Source organism: Furipterus horrens, unplaced genomic scaffold (assembly GCF_987537825.1).
Source record: "Furipterus horrens unplaced genomic scaffold, mFurHor1.1.pri manual_scaffold_17, whole genome shotgun sequence".
Classification (NCBI taxonomy): domain Eukaryota; kingdom Metazoa; phylum Chordata; class Mammalia; order Chiroptera; family Furipteridae; genus Furipterus; species Furipterus horrens.
The window spans coordinates 44896900-44904889 of record NW_028327187.1 but is presented as its reverse complement, the minus strand read 5'-3'; the positions used below and the strand labels follow the sequence as shown (position 1 = coordinate 44904889).

At 38.9% G+C, this 7990-nt stretch overlaps 1 non-coding gene across 1 annotated transcript; it reads left to right on the top strand.

Annotated features, from left to right (window-relative positions):
• The first annotated feature begins 1974 nt into the window (after window positions 1-1974).
• On the top strand, window positions 1975-2078 carry LOC149990932 (U6 spliceosomal RNA). Its single transcript, XR_016508738.1, has one exon. It is a non-coding gene; the product is annotated as a U6 spliceosomal RNA (small nuclear RNA).
• Window positions 2079-7990: the final 5912 nt, after the last annotated feature.

Here is a 7990-nt window from a genome sequence, read left to right as displayed (position 1 = left end):
CAATAAACAAAATGAAAAAAGACTAAGAAAGAATGAAGAAGGATTAACGAAGCTGCAGGAATACATGAAAAGTAATAATATCTGTATCATACTGATACGAGAAGGAGAGGAAAAGGAACAAAAGATAGAAACCTGTTTGAAAAAGTATTGAAAGAAAACTTCAAGAAAATTGAAATAATATCAAGCATCTTCTCAGGTCACAACGGCTTGATTATAGAAACCAATCACAAAAAAAAGTAAAAAAATTCAAATTCATGGAGACTGAATAACATGCTATTAAATAAAGAATGGGTTAAAAATGAGATAAATAAATAAATCAAAAACTCTCTGGAAACAAATGAAAATAAACACACAACAGCCCAAAATATATTGGATCTCTAAAACATATAAAGAACTCGTACAACTCAACAACAGGAAGAAAATAATCTAATGAAAAAATGCCAAAGAATCTGAACAGACACTTCTCCAAGGAGGACATACAAAGGGCCCATAGGCATATGAAGGGATACTCAACCATCACTAGCCATCAGTGAGATGCAAATTAAAACCACAATGAGATACCACCTCACACCGGTCAGAAAGATCATCATTGACAAGTCAACAAATAAGTGCTGGCGAGGATGTGGAGAAAAGGGAACTCTAGTGCACTGTTGGTCAGAATGAAGACTGGTGCAGACACTGTGGAAAACAGTATGGGATATCCTCAAAAAACAAAAAGTGAAACTGTCTTTTGATCCAGTGATTCCACTGCAAAGAATCCTGAAACACCAATTCAAAAAAAAAAAAATACACCCTTTTGTTCATAACAGTGTTATTTACAATAGCCAAGTGCTGGAAACAGCCTAAGTGTTCATCAGTAAATGAATGGATTATAAAGCTATGGTACATTTACAAAATGGAATAATACACAGAAGAAAGAAAGAAGGAACTCCTGCTTTTTGTGACAGTTTGAATAGAACTAGAGAGTATTATGCTAAATGAAACAAGCCAGGCAGTGAAAGACAAATACCGTATGATCTCCCCTATCTGAGAAACCCAAGGAAAAAAACAAATGAGCAAAACAGAGCCATAGGCATGGAAACAAGGAACAGACTGGCAGTGACCTGATGGGACGAGGGGGAGAAGGGGATAAAGAAGGGGAAGGGTCTAATCAAGGAACATGTATAAATGACTCATGAACACAGACAACAGGGTGGGGATTGACTGTGGGAGTGGAAGGGGCAGGGCAGTGGAGAGCAATTTGGGAAAAATTGGGACAACTGTAATAAAACAATTGAAAAAAGAACTCCTTGATTGGGTTCATTGTGATAATGAAGTGTCAGAAATCTCTCAGGATTTGAACCTGGATAACTGGCAAAAATGAGGTGGCTGGTTATTATGGAACACCATTAGCTAGCTTGATGAATACAATACTCATAAATGATTATATAAAAGTATAGGAGAAAAAAAAGCTATTACTTGTTACTTCAGTTTTTAAAAAATTTTCAGTAATCTGAGAAATATGATTAGAGCATACTCTTACACCTCTCTCAAGTTAACCACATGAAAGAATGCCTTGCATTTAGGAAAAAATGTAGAAAAAATTTTAATATTAAAGAAAACTGAAATTAGTCCTTTACAGCAACCACAAATAATTTATTGTCTGATGAAGAAGTAGAATACAATTATGTCTTTATAATTGTCAGTATTACTAATGTTTTGGAAAACATGTATAGTACTTCATATGTGGTTTTTCATTTATAGGACATATAAACATAATACTATACTAAGTGATAATTATTCTCCTTTGCTAAATTATAAATCCTTCTATTACTTAATGTTCCATTTAAAGCAAACATCACTTAAAAGATATGTACTTTCTTAAAGCTGATGTACACATTTTTCTAAACCAAGATGTGGTAGGATGTGCTCAAAGTTAAGGAACACATAACTTGTGATTAGAGTAGTCTATACATTTTAAATTAAATTGACTGGGTGCTCACTTTGGCAGTACACACACTAAAATTGGAATGATACAAAGATCAACATGGCCCCTGCACAGGGATGACATGAAAATTTGTGAACTGTTCCATATTTTTCAAGGAGACTGCTCCACTGAATTCCCCAGGTCTCCTATTATAGAAGGTCACACTACGAAGGCAGGAAATCAAAGAAGACAAATCAAAGAAACAAAAACAAACAATAAGAGTCACCGAAAATGTGGAGACAACACCCAATGAAAGGAAAAGGGGAATCCCCAGAAACAGTGCTAGATGAAACAGAGGTAAGAAAATTATCAGATATGGAATTCAAAGGAATGAAAATAAGGAAGCTCAATGAACTTGACAAACTCAGAGAAAACTACAAAGAACTAGAGGGGAATTACAGAGAACTCCAGAGAAACTACAATTAACTCCATGGAAACTACAATGCACTCCAGGGAAATTAAGGAACTTACTGAGAACTATATCAGCATTGAAAAGCACATAGAAACTATCAATAATAGCCAGGAGAAAATGAAGAATAAAATTTCTGAACTGAAGAACACAGTAGAAGGGATAAAAAGCAGGCTAGAGGAGGCAGAGGATCAGATCAGAGAGCGGGAGGGCAAGGTATAAAAAAATTCCCAGACCAAGCAACAAAATGAAAAAAGACAAGAAAGAATGAAGAGGGTTTAAGGTAGCAGCAGGACAACATGAAATGTAACAATATCCATATAATAGAGATATCAGAGGGAGAAGATGGGGAGCAAGAGATAGAAAACCTGACTGAAAAGGTAATGACATAAAAGTTCCTTAACTTGATGAGAGAAAAAGTCACACAATTCCAAGAAACACAGAGGGTCTCAATGTAAATAAACCTAAAGAGAGCCACTCTAAGGCACATCATAGTTAAAACAGTAGCATTCAAAGACAAAGAGAAAATCCTAAAGGCAGCAAGAGAGAAATAGCAAATAACATACAAGGGAGCTCCAATATGACTACCATCAGATTTCTCAACAGAAACACTACAAGCCAGAAGGGAATGGCAAAAAAATATTTCAAGAAATGAAAAGCAAAGGCCTACAACCAAGACCACACTACCCAGCAAGGCTCTCATTCAAAATGGAAGGTGAAATAAGACGTTTCCAGGACAAAAGAAAGCTAAAAGAATACATTTTCACCAAACTAGCATTATAAGAGATGCTAAAGTGACTGCTTTAAGAATATGAAGAAAAAGAAAGAGAGAGAGAGAGAGAGAAAGAGAGAGAGAGAGAGTAGAATACAGGTATAAAGGGAAAAAATCACAATGAATAAGTACCTATCAATAATAACCTTAAATGTACCTAGATTAAAAGCTCCAATAAAAAGGCATAAGGTAGCTGAATAGATAAGAAAACATGACCTACATATATGCTATCTATAAGAGATCCACCTCAGAATAAAAGATCTACAGAGACTGAAAGTGAAGGGATGAAAAAAAGTATTCCAAGTAAATGGACATGGGAAAAAGGCCATAAAAAGAGACAAAGAGGGACATTTCATAATACTTAAGGGAACAATCCACCAAGAAGATGTAACCCTGGTAAACATATATGCAACCAAAGTAAGAGCACCCAAATATATTAGGAAAATCTTTGAAGACTATAATAAGGATATCAACAGCAACACACTCTTAGTAGAAGATTTTAAAACCCCATTATCAACAAAGGACTGATATTCAAAACAAAGAAACACCAAGGATATTGAGGCATTGCACAACACTCTAGGTCAAATGGACATCACTGATATACATAGAACCTTTCACCCAGGAAAGCAAAATATTCATTCTTAAGTGCACACGGAATATTTTCAAAGATAGAACACATGGTAGGAAACAGAACAAACCTCAACACATTCAAGAAAATTGAAATTATATCAAGCATCTTCTCAGATCACAATGGCCTAAAATTGAAAACTTGTCGTCGTCGGCGGCAGCCGTCCGTCTCGAGAGACGATGGTGTAGCTTCTTAAGAGTCTATCTGCACCGCCGAGAATGGCTGTGCAGTCCGACTCGGGAGTGACATGGTATCTGTCTCCTCCCGTGTTGAATCGACATCTTGTGATGACGCTGAAGCTACAGAGCCTGGGCAGGGTGATATGGAGGGTCTGCTGTTGCCCATGCAGCAGACCCCCCCTCTCTTCGCAGCTGAAGGGTCCAAGGGAAAGACGGAGTCGATACAGCTTGGGTTCAGGTGCGTCGCAGGAGTTGCCGGTGTTGACTACAATGTCAAACCGCCTTAGGGACTCCGGCTCCGGATTTTCTGTCGGGGTTTACTCCCTTATCCTTTCCCCTGAAGAGGTATGCCGCAAGGCAGCGGAGGTTTTTTGGAGTCAGAGTTTTCCTTCTCTGATGTACCCTGACTGGAAGATCGAACCAGCGACACTTAGCTCTCAGGCCGACGCTCAATCCACTGAGCTAAACCAGCCAGGGCTGAAAATTGAAAACTAACCTCTAGGAAAAGACTCAAAAACATTCAAATTAATGGAGAATGAATAACATGCCATTAAATAATGAATGGGTTAATAATGACATCAAAGAAGAAATAGAAAGACCTGGCTGCTGTGGCTCAGTAGATTGAGCATCGGCCTGCGAGCCAAGTGTTGCTGGTTCGATTCCCAGTCAGGGCACATTACTAGGTTGCACGTCAGGTCCCCAGTTAGCGGTGTGAGTGAGAGGCAACCACACAGTGATGTTTCTCTCCCTCTCTTTCTCCTTTCCTAAATAAACAAATAAATAAATTATTTTAAAAAAAGAATGGAAGGGCAGATGAAGTGGTTCCCAGACAAGGTAAAGCTAAATAAGTTCATAATCACCAAGCCATTATTTAAAAAAAAAAAAATAGAAAAGTTTCTGGAAACAAATTATAATGAACACGCAACAGCCCCAAACCTATGGGACACAGTAAAAGCAGACCTAAGAGGGAAGTTTATAGCAATACAGGCATAACTGAAAAGGATAGAAGAACCTCAAATAAAAAAATCTCACCTGAAAGCCACAAGAACTAGCGGAACAACAACAAACAAAGCCCAGTACAAGAAGAAGGAAATAAATCATCACGATTAAAGCAGAATTAAATAACACAAAGACTAAACAAACAATTTAAAAAATCAATAAAACCAGGAACTTGTTCGCTGAAAAGATAAACAAAATCAACAAGGCTTTAATCTGATCATCAAGGAAAAAAGAGAGCACCCAAATAAACAAAGTCAGAAATGAAAAAGGGAAGATCACAACTGATACCACAGAAATAAAAAGGATTGTAAGAAATTACTACAAGCTGTACAGCAAGAAATATCACAACCTTCATAAAATGGACAAACTTCTGGAAACATATAACTTTCCAAAACTGAATCAAGAAGCAGAAAGTATGCATGAATAGACCAAAAACAACTAGCGAAATTGATGCAACAATAAAAAAACTCTGGAACACAAAGCCCTGGGCTGGATGAATTTATAGGTGAATTTTACAAAACATTTAGGGAAGAACTAACTCCTATCCTTCTAAAACTCTTCCAAAAAATCCAAGAAGAGAGAAGACTCTCAAACCCTTTCTATGAGGCCAATATTACACTAATTCCAAAACCACGTCAAGAAACAACAAAGAAAGAAAACTATAGGCCAATGTTGCTGATGAACATAGATGCTAAAATCCTCAACACAATATTTGGAAACCGAATCCAGCACCACAGTAAAATAATGATACAACATAATCAAGTGGGTTTCATCCCAGAGATGCAAGGATGGTTTAATATTCACAAATCAATAAACATAATATACCACATAAACAAAATGAAAGATTAAAATCACATGATCATATCAATAGAAGCTGAAAAAGCATCTGATAAAGTACAACATCCTTTTTATGATAAAAACACTCAGCAAAATGGGAATAGAGGGAGCATACCTCTACATAATAAAGAACATATAGAAGTTCATGTTTGGAAATCTAGCGCTGCTCGTGCCGTCAGAGGAAGCTTCCCTTAAAAATGAAGACCGTTGAAGAAACAAGATGGCGGAGGTGTAAGTGGAAGCTACACTAACTTCCTCCTAGAACTAGTCTGGATTTACAATGTAATTTTGAAGGAATCATCTGGAATAACCAACCGAACACCAGCTGGAGAGAAGTCTTATAACCACGGAGAGACAGAAAAGGCCGCTACATCACAACGTGACCGGTAGGGAGTGCAGAGACCCGGAAGGGCTGGCTGGCGTCACATGGGTAGCAGCTGAAGGGACTGAGAAACAGCTCAGCAGCCGGGGATTCCCCCTGAGAAGGGCAGGGTCTAAACCACCAGCTGAACTTCCCAGCCTACAGCAACAGAGTGGAAAGTAAAATAGTATCCAGCTGTAAAAACCGAAAAGCCACAGGGTTTCTTGCTAGGTGGAGAAACAGCTGGAGAATAAGAGCTCTTAAGCGGATCACATATGAAAATATTCTGCCCCTACTTGCCCTGGGCACAAGCAGAGGGAAGACAGAGAGGACTGGAAATGCTTGGGGAGAGTTTGGTGTGGTGGCTTTGAGGGGAGAGCTGGGGAAGCGGCCGGCCAGGTCCCAGTGCTGACTCATCCCCACACTGCAGGCAGACCATTCCCGGCCAAGTGGCATCAGCCTGAGGGGAAGCAAAAGCCCTGCCTACAGGAATTAAGCTGCCACACCCACGGTCCTTAAACCTGACGGCTAATCACAGATTGAATAGATTAACAACTAAAGAAGCCAGACAAAGGCAGTAGATCCCTGGAAGTCCCCAACAGGCTGCCTAGGCCCAGACTGGTACAGGATCTGATGCCACCAGGGGCAGATCCAGGAAGTGCAGATCATTCTAAGAAGCACCAACAAACAATAGGAGTCACAAAAATGGGGAGACAGAGAAACAACCCTCCATCGAAAGGAAAGGTAGAGTCCCAGAAAGAGTGCTAAATGAAATAGAGGGGAGCCAACTATCAGATATGGAAGTGAAAGCATGGATTATGGAGAAGCTCAATGAGCTCAGCGGAAACTACAAAGAACTCCAGAAAAGCTACAGTGAACTCCAGAAGAACTATAAGGAACTTACTGAGAATTATACCAGCATCAAAAAGGACATGGAAGCTATCAATAAGAGCCAGGAGGAAATGAAGAATACGATCTCTGAATTGAAGAACACAGTAGAAGGAATTAAAAACAGGCTAGAGGAAGCAGAAGATCGGATCAGTGAGCTGGAGGACAATGTAGACAAAAACTCCCAGACAGTGCAACAAAATGAATAAAGACTGAACAAGACTGAAGAGGCTCTAAGACAGCTGCAGGACAACATGAAACGTAATAATATCCGTATCATAGGAACTCCAGAAGGAGAAGAAGAGCAAGGGAAAGAAAACCTCTTTGAAAAACTAATGACAGAAAACTTCCCTAACATGTGGAGAGAAAGAATCATGCAAGTCCAGGAAGCACAGAGGGTCCCAATGAAGATGAACCCCAACAGGCCCACTTCAAGACACATCATAATTAAAATGCCAACATTCAAAGACAAAGAGAGAATCCTAAAAGCAGCAAGAGAGAAACAACTAATAACATACAAGGGAGCTCCAATAAGGCTATCATCAGATTTCTCAGCAGAAACACTACAAGCCAGAAGGGAATGGCAAAAAATATTCCAAGCAATGAAAAGCAAAGGCCTACAACCAAGAATACTCTACCCAGCAAAGCTCTCATTCAAAATGGAAGGTGAAATAAGGAGTTTCCAAGACAAAAGAAGGCTAAAAGAATACATCTCCACCAAACCAGCATTGCAAGAGATGCTAAAGGGTCTGCTTTAAGAAAATGAAGAAACAGAGAGAGACAGAGAGGAACACAAGTACAAAGGGGGAAAATGACAATGAATAAGTACTGAAAGAAAGAAGGAACTTCTACCATTTGCAACAACATGATTGGAACTAGAGAGAATTATGCTTAACGAAATAAGCCAGGCAACAAAAAAAAAATTACCTTATGCTGTCACCTGTTGCAGGA